Source organism: Pinus tabuliformis, chromosome J (genome assembly GCF_031772625.1).
Source record: "Pinus tabuliformis cultivar Carrire ecotype Pingquan chromosome J, CPIR1, whole genome shotgun sequence".
Taxonomy (NCBI): Eukaryota; Viridiplantae; Streptophyta; class Pinopsida; order Pinales; family Pinaceae; genus Pinus; species Pinus tabuliformis.
This window is the reverse complement of record NC_142295.1, coordinates 213,373,253-213,386,150: the sequence shown is the minus strand read 5'-3', so window position 1 is coordinate 213,386,150 and position 12,898 is coordinate 213,373,253.

The window sequence follows — 12,898 nt, the reverse complement described above, 5'->3', positions numbered from 1 at the left end:
TCAGACTCAGAGTGCGTACCACTGGTCCCAGACTAGTCTCAACCGACCCAAAGTCAGCGTCATAGTAGGTACCACTCCTACTACTGGTCCCAGACCAGTATCACAGTTTCAGAGAGTGTACCATTGGTCCCAGACCAGTCTCAGCGGACCCGAAGTCAGCATCATAGAATGTACCACTCTCACTGGTCCTAGACCAGTACTGCACTGACATGAATTCAGTCTCGGAGTATGTACCATTGGTCCCAGACCAATCTCAGTCGACCCAAAGTCAGTGTCATAGCATGTACAACTCCTACCACTGGTCCCAGACCAGTATCACAGGCTCAGAGAGTGTACTACTAGTCCCAGACCAGTCTCAACCGACCCGAAGTCAGCGTCATAGTATGTACGACTCTCACTGGTCCCAGACCAGTCCTGCACTGACACGAAGTCAGTCTCGGAGTATGTACCACTGGTCCCAGACCAGTCTCAGCCGACCCAAAGTCAATGTCATAGTATGTACAACTCCTACCACTGGTCCCAAACTAGTATCATTGATCCCAGATCAATGGAGGTCATCCTAGCGTAGGGAGTACGGTAGATACAACAATGCGTCCATCGGTACTACTATGGTCCCTAACTTCATTTCCCTACTCATTGATCAGATGAGAGGTACTTCCCATGAGTCCCAGACTGCATGGGTAGGATACCTCGACAGGAGAACTTAATCAATCCTGTCCTCACAGGAGAACACATCAATCCTGCTACAATCGCCATGGAGAACACATCAATTTAGGCTGCCATGGAGAATACATCAATCCAGGCCTCACAAGAGAACTAATCATCCTGCTACACAGGAGAACGAATCATCCTATTCCACAAGAGAGCAAATCATCTTGTCCCACAAGAGAGCGAATCATCTTGTTCCAGTGCGCACCACTAGGGGAGGGTGAGTCACCCTGTGGTCGTATGTTGCTCCAGTAGAACTGCAAGCCCCCCAGAGCTCCTAGAGCTCAATGTATGCAACATGTAGGACCCTTCTTCAAAGGTCTCTCGATGACTCCAAGTCTTTTGGGAAAATCACAAATTTGATCTTTCCTCAGGGCTCTGTCCTGTACATCATCTCATTTTGATGGAGCCTCCTTGATCATCGACTTGCCATATCCCAAATAAGGTAGTATTTGATGTCTATCTACTGGAGCATTGTCAAATACGAGATTCCTCAATAATCGAATCCCATCTCTGGTTGTCACAGAGAATCACAGTGGTATTCATCATGTGTACAAACAGCTCACTGAAGAGCTTCAGCAACCAGACTACCTCACAGAAGGCCATACTATCAGCAATGTATTCTGCCTTGGTGGTGCTCAGAGTCACCAACTTCTGCTTCTTGCTCATCCAGGCTATCGAGGCAGATTCCAAAGAGAAACAGCACTGAGAAGTGCTCTAGTGATCCTCCATACTGCCTGCCCACTCATCATTCGAATAATCATGTGGTTTCATATTTCTGGCAGTGTGTCTCAATTCATGAGAGATTGTGCCCTGAAGATATCTTAGAAGATTCTTGGCACCAATCTAGTGAGGCTCAACCAAATATGAGCTCACCATGCTAACTGCAACACAGATGTCCGGACGGAGGTTCTCCAAGAACATCAACGCGAATGAGTTTATGAAACTCAGAGGCATTTCCCAAATCTGGTCCGACATCATTACCATATAAATTCTGAAAGTCAAGATCCTTGAGGCAGTCACAAGCTTGCAGCTTATCTTCCCACATTTAGAATCCAACTCCCTCTGTCTCCTATAAATGAGAGGGTCTGCACCTGTCGGACATAGGTGCCAGTACGAGAGGTTTATCATCCACAACCTTCGAGTAATGGTTTGGATTGGTTTCACTCCTAGTTAATCTCAGCTACATTAGACAGCTATCAATCCTCTCATACTATGCCCGAGGTGTTTTTCTTCAAGCCATAGAGGGCTTTCTTCCACCTGTATTCATGAGATTCCTTGATCATGATTCTCAAACTCATCAGGTTGTTCCAAACCTGTGAACATGTTGTATGAGGGGAATGGTCCCCTTATAATATTTTCCTTCGGCACATTTCAGACATGTACCTTCATGCTTCTTTTTGAATTCAGGCATCCTAGTCACCATCTGACTCACAGACCTCCGGCGCTAAGTCAATGGACATGGTCCCTAGTGGACTTCCTACAACTTGATACAACCCTGAACTCAAAAACATCTTTAAAAGATCTATTTTCAAACACGTACCTTTCCATCAATAAGTGCCACCTTGTAACCTTTGACTTCCATTTTCGAGATGGACATCAGGTTCTTCTTGCGATCAGTGACATAAAAGAGATTCAGGGGTTTCTTGCTTTCATGGAAGAGTCGACCATTTCCTTGATGACCTACATTACCATTCATTCCTTTGATTATGGAAGATGTCCCAAGAATCATTGTTATCTTCATCAAGCGATGTGTCTCTGCCATTCAAACACTCCTTTGCATAACGGCCGAACAAGGCATCTGCGTTTCCTTCCACCCTTAGATCTGAACTTCCTAATGAAGTGATCTTTAGATGGGTCATCAGAAACTTCCACTGTGCCATTCTGATAACATTCTCTACTTCGACTTCACCCTAGGTGAATTATGAGGAACCCATCGATCCTTCTGTCTTGTCCCAACTACCTTTGGTGATTGCTTTTTCACTCTTGCTTGGGCATTGTCTTCACCTCAGCTCTGATACCATGTTAATTTTAGGTATGTTCTATGCTAGAGCAATTTATTTAAATTTTCACAGTGAGCAATCACATCAACATTACGATAAACTGCAGATAGAACATAAATATAAAACGCAGAAGACAAGCCAAGACAAGAGGACACAAGATGTGGCACAAGCCAGGGACAAACCCCACAATGTGTGGGGAAACCCTTGATCAATTCTTCTTTTATGTTCTTCAAAGTTCAGCAGAGAGAGAGAGAGAGAGAGAGAGATAGTACATTTACAACAGAAGTCAACACTTTGACTTATCTAGATCTAGCATAGATCATTTCGTATAACGATGAGATCAGTTGAAGACATTCTGCTTCAACTGATTCTCAAGGTGACTCCTTCACCTATCATCGTGTTGCATTTGGTCTTATAGTTGCACCACTACACACTGCACCATGCTATACTAATCATGATTATCATCATGCTGCCTGTGTCCATGATCTTATCCATCATCATGCTTCATGCTGCCCATGCTACACATGATCTCATCATGCTTCATGCTGCCCATGTCCATGATCTTATCCATCATCATGCTTCATGCTGCCCATGCTACACATGATCTCATCATGCTTCATGCTACCCATGCATCATATCAAGCTTCATGCTGCCTATGCATCATATCAAGCTTCATGCTGCCCATGCTGCCTATGCATTATATCAAGCTTCATGCTGCCCATGCCTACATTCATCATGATGTTGTCCATGGTTCATGCAACATTGTGCTATCCATGATGCAAATATCATTTACCTTTGACAACGGATTGTGTTTATGTCTGCGCGTATAGTATCCATGCTGTGCGTATACCATGATGCTCATGATGCTCTACATATACATAACAGCGTATATGTCAATGTCGGCGTATACCATGATGCTCGGCATATACATAACAACGTATATGTTAATGTCTGCGTATGCCATGATGCTCTGCACATACATAACCTATGTTAATGTCTGCGTATACATAACAACGTATTCCCTGCATACACATTTCCATGACTGCGTTATTACTGTATACATGATAGCGTTGAATTTCCCTGTGTATACATGACATCATTGAATTTCCATAACTGCGTTATGACATCGTATAACCTCATCATGTACAACGTGTAATCCATCATGGACAGCGTGAGAACTATATATATAATCTCCAGCGTATCTCCAGCGTGAGAACTATATATAATCTCCAGCGTAACTTCCAGCGTGAGAACTATATATAATCTCCAGCGTATCTCCAGCGTGAGAACTATATATAATCTCCAGCGTATAATATCCCTGTCTTCCTTTGCCTGCGGATCTTTATGACCTGCGTATGTGTCTTCATTGTCAATAGAGACTGCGTTTATTCCTTTCCTTACTGCGGCTGGGCTCCACTACAACATATAAGCTAGGGCTGCGTATAAGTGTGAACATTGACTATGGATAGCATGATCATTGACGCATGAATATCTCTCATGACAGCATGAAACCAGCATATCCACTATGAACAATGTATGCCAATATATAGGTTTGCATGTGTGACTTTGAAGACCAGTGTATCACCCATGGTGTCTCTCTCCAAAAACCCAAGACGTGGAGAGGAGATCACACATGAAGAGGGATATCTCTAATGACTCCAAATCCTCTCTTGTTTATACTAGAAATGTAGAGGTTGAATAGACACGTCGGTGGGGCTTCTAGAGCCTACATAAGAGTTGGTCAGCTTGATAATAATTACATAAATGAAATAAATTCATATCTCCATAAATACTTATCGGAATCGGATGATCTTTGTGTTAGCGCTTGAAATTTCACCTCAGGCTGAGAAAGGCAAACTTCAAGGCAACATCAAACCACTTAGCCTCGTAGCTAGCCCTACGGGGCAGGAGAGGGCTCTCTCCGGTCTATCTCGGCAAAGATCTTCAACGGGCAGAGATAACCAATAAAGAACACTGATTTTAGGCTAATAAACTGATAAAAAGGTTTGATTTTGGATTTTTTGGATTTTGGTGGAAAATCGGGGAAAGGCAATTTTGGGTGCGGGGATTGGACACAGTTTTTGCAGGCGGTTCTTTGGGGCAAGGTAGGAGACTGTATTGATGCCTTTAAATTAAGTGAATGAGTAGGAATGACCGGTGAGGAGCTAAGGAGAGCAAGCAATCACCTTGAGTTCTCCTTAAACATATGAAAACATTGATATTAAGCAAATTTAAAAGCAGAGCATGGAAATCATGAATTCTACTTTAACACTTCATTTGCCTAATTTCAGAAGAAAAAGAAAGAGGATGATTTCACATAACACACTTACAAGTACAAAGAGAAGCACACCATCAATACATGTAACCACAGGAATCCCAAAAAGGACTGCAAAACCCTGGTCTTTCTTCCTTTGCCAAAATTGCAGAGATACAATGAATAATACAATAGAGCTTTCTCCCTCAAGAGTCCAAACATGAAAATGACCAAGAAAGTACATAATATAGGCAATCTAACATCTTTCCTTGCCTCTAGGGGTCGAGCTCATCCTTCTAGGAGCTGTTTCAACCAATTCTAAACTGAGCACTAAAATCTAGGCAGTCAAAACAACTTGCCTCTATAAGCTAGGAAACCAATTCATTCATTAAATGTTTGCTATTTCATGAATGAATCTTCTAGAATAGTTAAATAAGTGTCATATCAACATGAAAATACATTAATTACATCAAAGAGGGTGAAAAATCCCATCCCAAGTCAAAACTGGCCAAAGCTGGGCGAATTCCTGAGCTGTAGGTGAAAAATTATGAAAATTGCCTAATAGGTCGCGCCCTAATCCTGATAGGTCGCGCTTCTTTGGAGCTCCGTTTGAGGCACTTCCAGGTGTCCAAATGAGGCAAAAGTGGGCTTGTTGGAAAGGTCTGGATGTCTACTTTCCAACCCAATTGGAATTTCGGAATTTGGTGGCCATTTGCCCCTCCAAAATTGCAATCTCCCAAGACTGCTCCCTGTTTGTCAAAAAGGTGGCAGAAAGTCAATTTTTGCATGTTTTTTGACCTTCTGGAGGCTCAAAACTTGATGAAATCTCTTGGTAATTGCTGAGCAGGTGTATCTTTGCATGAAAAATCCAGAAATGTTGAGTTTTCCCAAAATGAAGTTGCCCATGGAATAGGTCGCGCGCGGCGCGCGACCTATCAAGGAGAAAAACCTGTTTTTTGCCCAAAAATTCATAAGTGACCAAAAATGCTCAAATTTTTTTGAAATTTGTGCTGTAGTGAGGTCATTTAATATCATGCTCCTTCAAGGAAGCCTCAGCCAAGATTTGAAGGGGATCAGGCCTTTTTCGTCATTTTAGTGCCTTGGCCAACCGCCCTTGAATCACCTTCATTTTCGCCTTGCATACGTGCATTCGGGCCCAATAGTGGTTTTTCATATTTCGAAGCAGGTCCTTATCTTTGTTGGCCTTAGCCAGCAGCCTCTCCAAATGAGCATTGACCCGGAGAAGCATAGCCTCTCACTCAACGGGTACCAAATCACCGGGTCTCTTTCGAGCCAAGTTGCGGTCTTCATGAATCCTCCGCAACTCATCAAGAGTGTGCTCATCCTCCAACTGCTTGTTGCGCTGCTCTAAATATGTGATCATCCATTGTGCTCCTTCCAATCTTCACTGCAATGAATCATTTTGAGCTCTTAGGTGCTCAATGATCTCTTTTGACTCTAGGCTAGGAGAACTGATATCAAGGTCAACAATCTCTATGTCTGGAACACCTGATGGCCCCTCATCAATCCTGGGTTGTTTGCCCCTCTCTGATACCTGTGCTGCTGTCGGCGACGAGGCCCATTCCACCTGGTGTGGAGATAATACTCACCTAGCTCATGCAAATAAGGCTCTGTGGCCTCTCTGATAAGTGACCAATGGAGGAGAGCTGACATGTCTGGTCTCAGGACTATCATGCTGCTGTGAAGGCCCTCCCTCCTCATGAACAACCTCAGGGGGAGATGATGCTGATGCTGTGAAAAAATCCCGAGAGATAAAATCCTCCCATGGGATACCCTGCTGAGCCAACTGATGCATGACCACAAGCTGGATCAAACCATAATGATAAATGCTCCTGTGTTGCTGTGCTGGGCTCCTTCTCTGCACCAAGGGCACTGTCCTCTCAATATCCCGGCACATGAACCATGGTATGTTCATCATTCGTACCCGTGTGAAATGCATCAACAAGCGAATATGGTACGAATACAAATATGCAAACCTGCCCTCACAGGTGAAATAGAGCATGATGAGCCTCATCATGGGAGCATACTCATCCCTCAAAAATCTGAAAGGAAACATACCAGTTATGGACCTCATGTAGGCAGGTTTAACGAAGGGCTCATACTGAAATCTGTCCAACACTTTGCGTTTGTTCCACTCTTCTCCCACATTTGGTATTCCTGTTGCTTGAGCAATACTTTCAGATGACAATATAAAATCCACCCCTGCAAGATTTACATGCCCATTATGCAAATGCAAAACAAACAAGCGAGCCAATTCCCTATGATGTTGAATTTGAGAAATCCTCTCGCAAAATTCATAACATGAGAGGTAGCGGAAACATGTGACCGCAAGTGGACAAGCCTGCAAATCATTCAAAGAGGTGGGCTCCTCTCTCTTATGGTTACCACTCTTACCACCCCTGTGAGGCCTCCTTTGTATCTCAATTTCTGGTGTTGACTCATGGTCATCACTTTGCTCATAGTCGGTTTCGGTTTCTGACATGGTTTCAGGAGCAAAGTGGCTGAAATGTACTGCTGCTTTTGCTCAAATGACCTGCTGTTTTTCCCTGTTTGTAATGTTGTTTCAAGGGGACAAATAGCACAAGGGAAATGTTAGGGAAGGGAGACTTTGAAGGGAAATTGGGAAAAATATATGAAATAGGGAAATAGGGAGTTAAGGGGAAGAATCATGACATACATATCATCATACAATTTCATTTGCAAGGATGTTATGGGAAGTAGGGTTAGGGTTTGATTCTTGATTTTTAGGAATAGGGGTAGGGTTTTAGGGGCTTTTGATATTTTGGTAGGGAGATTAGGTAGAAATGATATAGGAGGTAGTAAAGAGAAGTGGGGAAAAAGTGGGGTGACAAGGATGACCTTGAAACAACAAAACAAACCATAGTTCTACAAGCATTTTGACATTTTTAAAGAAAATATACATGAACCTCTCATTTCAATTTGATGGCATTAAAACACCTTTCCCATGCTCCTTTTTCTTTATCAAGTAAAATACTTTGATGATCAGAGGCCTAACTGCAATCTTGAAGAATTTTGGGGTCGTTTGGGAGTTTACTGGCGATTTTTGTAGATGAATTCCCAACAGGTCGCGCGCAGGTGCTGATAGGTCGCGCGCGCTCAACAGGTCGTGCCAGTGTATTTTTTTAACTGGATGAGCCCCCCTGATAGGTCGCGCTGGCCCAACAGGTCGCGCGCAAGTGTTGACAGGTCGCGCGCGGGCTCTGCTTGCAAATTTTGCTCAATTTCTCTCCAAATCGCCCAAATCGCTCTTCACTATTGCTTTGAGGCAAATGATGCTCAAATAGAAGGTGAGAAGGGCTTTATAGGCTTGATTTAAATTAATTTCTCCTCAAACCCTCTTTCTAATGTTTTTAACTTGACACTTTTTCAAAATTTAAATGCTGCTGACTTTATGGTTTCCTTTTGTCCTGAAATTGTTTGAACTGATGCTTTGTCTTGAAAATTTTTGTAGGGATAGCTTCTGAGGAATCTTGGCAAAGGGGACCAGGGCTGCATGCTGTCTTTTGAAAACTTTTGAATTTTTACAATTTTTTACAGAAATGAGGAAAAAGACCGTGTCTTTAAAAACAAGGTTTTTAAATCCAAGGTTTAAAATTAACTATACAAGATGAAATCTTTGAAGAAATCTTTGAAGAAAAAATTTGATAGTCATCCCTCTGGCCTGCTGTGCGTTTATTGACCTTTAAAGACATAACCTCAAAGACAAATTGGACCTAAACCCTAGACCTAGGACTTTGACAAGACAAGGAACCTTGAAAGAATTTATAGACTGAAACAACTTGATCCAGCAGTGCCAAGAGGGGAATAAAGACACCAGCTCCTCCATCAGGGTTATGGCATGCCTAATGGAATGCAATGAAATGACACTGATGAGACACCTACTTATGCAAATGCAAAGAGTTTTGATCGCTGATGGAGGGCTACTAGACCGACTCTAACATTGGCTCCAATGGGGATGGTAGCTCCTTGGAGGTACCAAGAACCTTAGACCTCTGGGAGAGCAGACCAGTGCCTTTCGATCATTGGGCAATGGAGTCATTATTTACATATGTGACCCAAAACGGGACAGCTTTATTGACTTTAACAACTGACTGAAAATTGGACTAACTTTGACCCAAACTAACTCAACTTTTGGACAAAAAATGGACTGATAAAAACAACATAAAACCTCACACCAACTAATCTCCATCTCCAGAATTATAGCCTTCACCGCGGGCCCCAGACTAAAGATGAAAGATCAGTTCACACTTGCAGCAGAATGAAAGCAAAATGGTAATTACAATGATAATGACTAGAGCAGAAAATGCTCAAACATGATACCTTTTGAGCAGCCGGCCATTGACCGACCCTCCGAGACAATCATCACCATTCATTTCTTTGAGAAGAAAGGCATTTGGACCACGGTATGCTACAATTTTATAAGGACCTTTCCATAAGTTATCAAACTTTCCATGTTTCCCTTTGTCTTCATTTCGGGCATCCCACCTCAAAACAACATCATCTATCTGAAAGTTGTCCAGCTTTGCTTTTCTGTCATAGATTTTCTTTATGTGCTCTTGCAACTTGAGAGTATTCTGAAGAACGTCCTCCCGTGTCTGCTGTAAATGAACCATTTGACTAATCCGCCTTTGCATTGAATCTTCCTCACCACCAATTTCTTGAAGCAACTTTGTTACCGGAATACTAAGTGAAGTAGGAAACAGTGCATCTGTCCCGTAAACCAGTTCAAAAGGTGACATCCCAATTGACCTTTTCTGACTTACACGATCAGCCCATAATGCATTTACTAACTTTTTGTGCCAGCTCTTTTTGTTGATTTCCAGCAATTTCTTTATGATGTTTACCAAGGATTTATTTGAAGATTCTGCCAGCCCATTTCCTTGCGGATGATAGGCAGACGAATGCCCCAAACTGATATTATATTTGTAGCAAAAATCAATCATCTTCTTCGATTTAAACGCTGCTGCATTATCTGTAATCAACTTATGTGGACAGCCGAAACGTGACAATATGTTATTTTCAAGGAAAGAAATAATTACCAAGTCCGTGGCCTGCCGGGTGGGAATGGATTCAATCCATTTTGTGAAGTAATCGGTGGCTATCAATATCCATCGATGTTGTCCAGAAGATGCTGGATGAATTTCGCCGATGAAGTCCAAGCCCCACTGCTGAAATGGTGTGCTGACTTCAATGGGCTTGAGAGGCAAAGGCTGTAATTTCTGCTTTCCTTGAAAAATTTGACATTCATGACAACTTTTGACTGCTTTATATACATCTGAAAACAATGAAGGCTAATAGAAACTTGCCCTTAGGATCTTGTTTGCCGTAGTCTTCCAAAACAAGTGGCCCCCGCAGTCACCTTTGTGGAAATCCTCAACAGCTCTCTTAGCTTCTTCCTCGACCAAACAATTCAGCAATATGCCACCGGGGTCTTTCCAATATAGTGCAGATTTGATGATGCAGAATTTGGCAGCCTTTAACTTCAATGTCCTTGCTTTGTTTCGAGGCATTCCGGGAGGTGAAGACAAGTTTTGAAGCACATATACAATATCAGCATACCAAGGAGAGGAAACAAAGATATCGGAGACCTGTAGCGCTGAATTTTCTTCATCTTCGTCGGACAAGGCAGCAATCAAATTAATGTCTAGGACATGGAGATTTGTTTCAGCCATCAATTTAGCGAGACCTTGGCCCTTGATCAGCTTAGTAGGCTTGATTTCCACATCATACTCCAACAGTGCAGCAATCCACTTACCCCGTTTTCCTTCCGGCTCCGCTTGTACCAAAACATCTTTAACAGCCGCATTAGGAACATATGCCAAAATATGAGAATTCAATATGTACACACGGAAATCTTTCAAAGCTTTTACCAGCACCAATGCTTGTTTTTCAATGATATTATACGTCAGTGCTCCATCCCTTATAATACGACTGAAAAAAGCTATGGTCTTCTCAACTCCATCTCGTTTTTGCATGAGCACAGCTGCCAATGTATGCTCAGAAGCAAATGAAAATAAAATAAAATCTTGTGTGTAATCCGGGCTGATTAGAGTTGGGGCTGAAGATAAAATTAATTTTACCAAATTGAAAGATTTTACCGCCTCTTCGGTCCACTTGAGCTGGCTGTCCTTTTTGAGCATGTTAGTGATTTCTCTGAGGTGTTCGGCAAGATTCGGGATGAAGCTACGCAGAAAATTCAACTTGCCATTAAAGGACTGAATCTCCTTCTTGTTTCGGGGTTGCTCTAATTGCTGAATTGCTTCCACGCGTGCAGGATCTATACGAATGCCATCTTTGGAAATGATGTGGCCCAACAACTTGCCTTCACTCATGGCGAAAAGGCTCTTCTTCGGATTCAATGAGATACCATATTTTCTACACTTTTCAAACACCACTGTCAAATGATACAAATGCTCTTCATCAGATTTAGAAAACACAGTTAAATCATCAAGATAAACGACCAAAAAGACATCCTTTTCATTAGCAAAGGCCATGTCCATCGCCCGCTGAAAGGTAGCATCTGCGTTCTTCAATCCAAATGGCATCTTAGCATAATGAAATGTTCCCCATGGAGTAGTGAATGCAGTCTTGTCGCGGTCATCCTCATGCACCAAAATCTGATTGTACCCGGAATAACCATCAAGTAGAGACATCCTTGATGCGCCAACTACCCGCTGCAATATATGATCCATCTTGGGCAGCGGATAATTGTCCTTTAGCGACACCTTATTGAGATTTCTGAAGTCTATACACAAGCGGATCTCACCGGTCTTCTTTCTCACGGGCACCAAGTTGGAAATCCAGTCGGAAAATCTGATTGGCACTATAATTCCAGATTTGTACAACCTGTTGACTTCCTTCTCAATCAATGGCAGCAGCTTAGGATTAATTCTTCTCAACTTTTGTCGGAAAGGCTTTTGATTTGGCTTTATGGGAATGGTATGCTGAATGATACTTGTGTCATAAGTTTTCAAATCTGAATAATCCCATGCAAAAACATTAGAAAACGAAGACAACAATCTGATATATTCTTTCTTTACCTTGGGCGACAATGCTTTCGATAGTTTCACCATCTTTGGATTTTCAGCTGTTCCAAGATTCACTCCTTCGACACCTTCTTCCGTTGGCCTCAAGGTTGGTTTGCGAGCCACGTCATCTTGATCAAACAGCTCCTCCAAAGGAATTAATCCTTTAGGAATGAAATTATCCTTAAGCTGCAATACATCCATTTGATTTACTTCCTCAGGTTCTGTATCTATGGAAATGTCTTTGAACTCACCTTCAACTTGCAGAAAATCCTTGATTTCTTCATCATCTTGGAAAACTTGCCAACATCTTTGATTGTCTGGGACTGTAGGACGGTGCTTCACATAAATCTCAAACTTATTGCTGGAATTCATGGGGATTTTTAGATTACTTGCTGCCTTAGCCAATGCATCCGCAACACCATTTTGGATATGGGGCACACATGTCAAAGTATGTTCAGAAAACAGCTTTAAGATATCTAGGACAGCATTTCGATATGCTCGCATACGAGGATGCTTGGCTTGAAACTCACCTTTCACTTGCTTTATAACCAACTCGGAGTCGCCATATACTGCTATCTTCTTTGCCTTCAACTTCCGAAGGATCTTCAGACCAGCAATGAGAGCCTCATATTCCGCCTCATTGTTTGAACAATCAAATGCCAATTTGTAAGAGCATACTCGTACCTTGCTTGGGACTTTGTTTCGGACAGAAAATGGGCTTCGAATCCACACACCTATACCAGCACCATCGCTGCCCACAGCACCATCAAAATCCATGGTCCAAAGACCATCCTCATCATCCTCTAAATGCTGAAAATGTGATGTCTCTGCATTTTCTGTTTGCTGCCCATTGATCTCAGCTG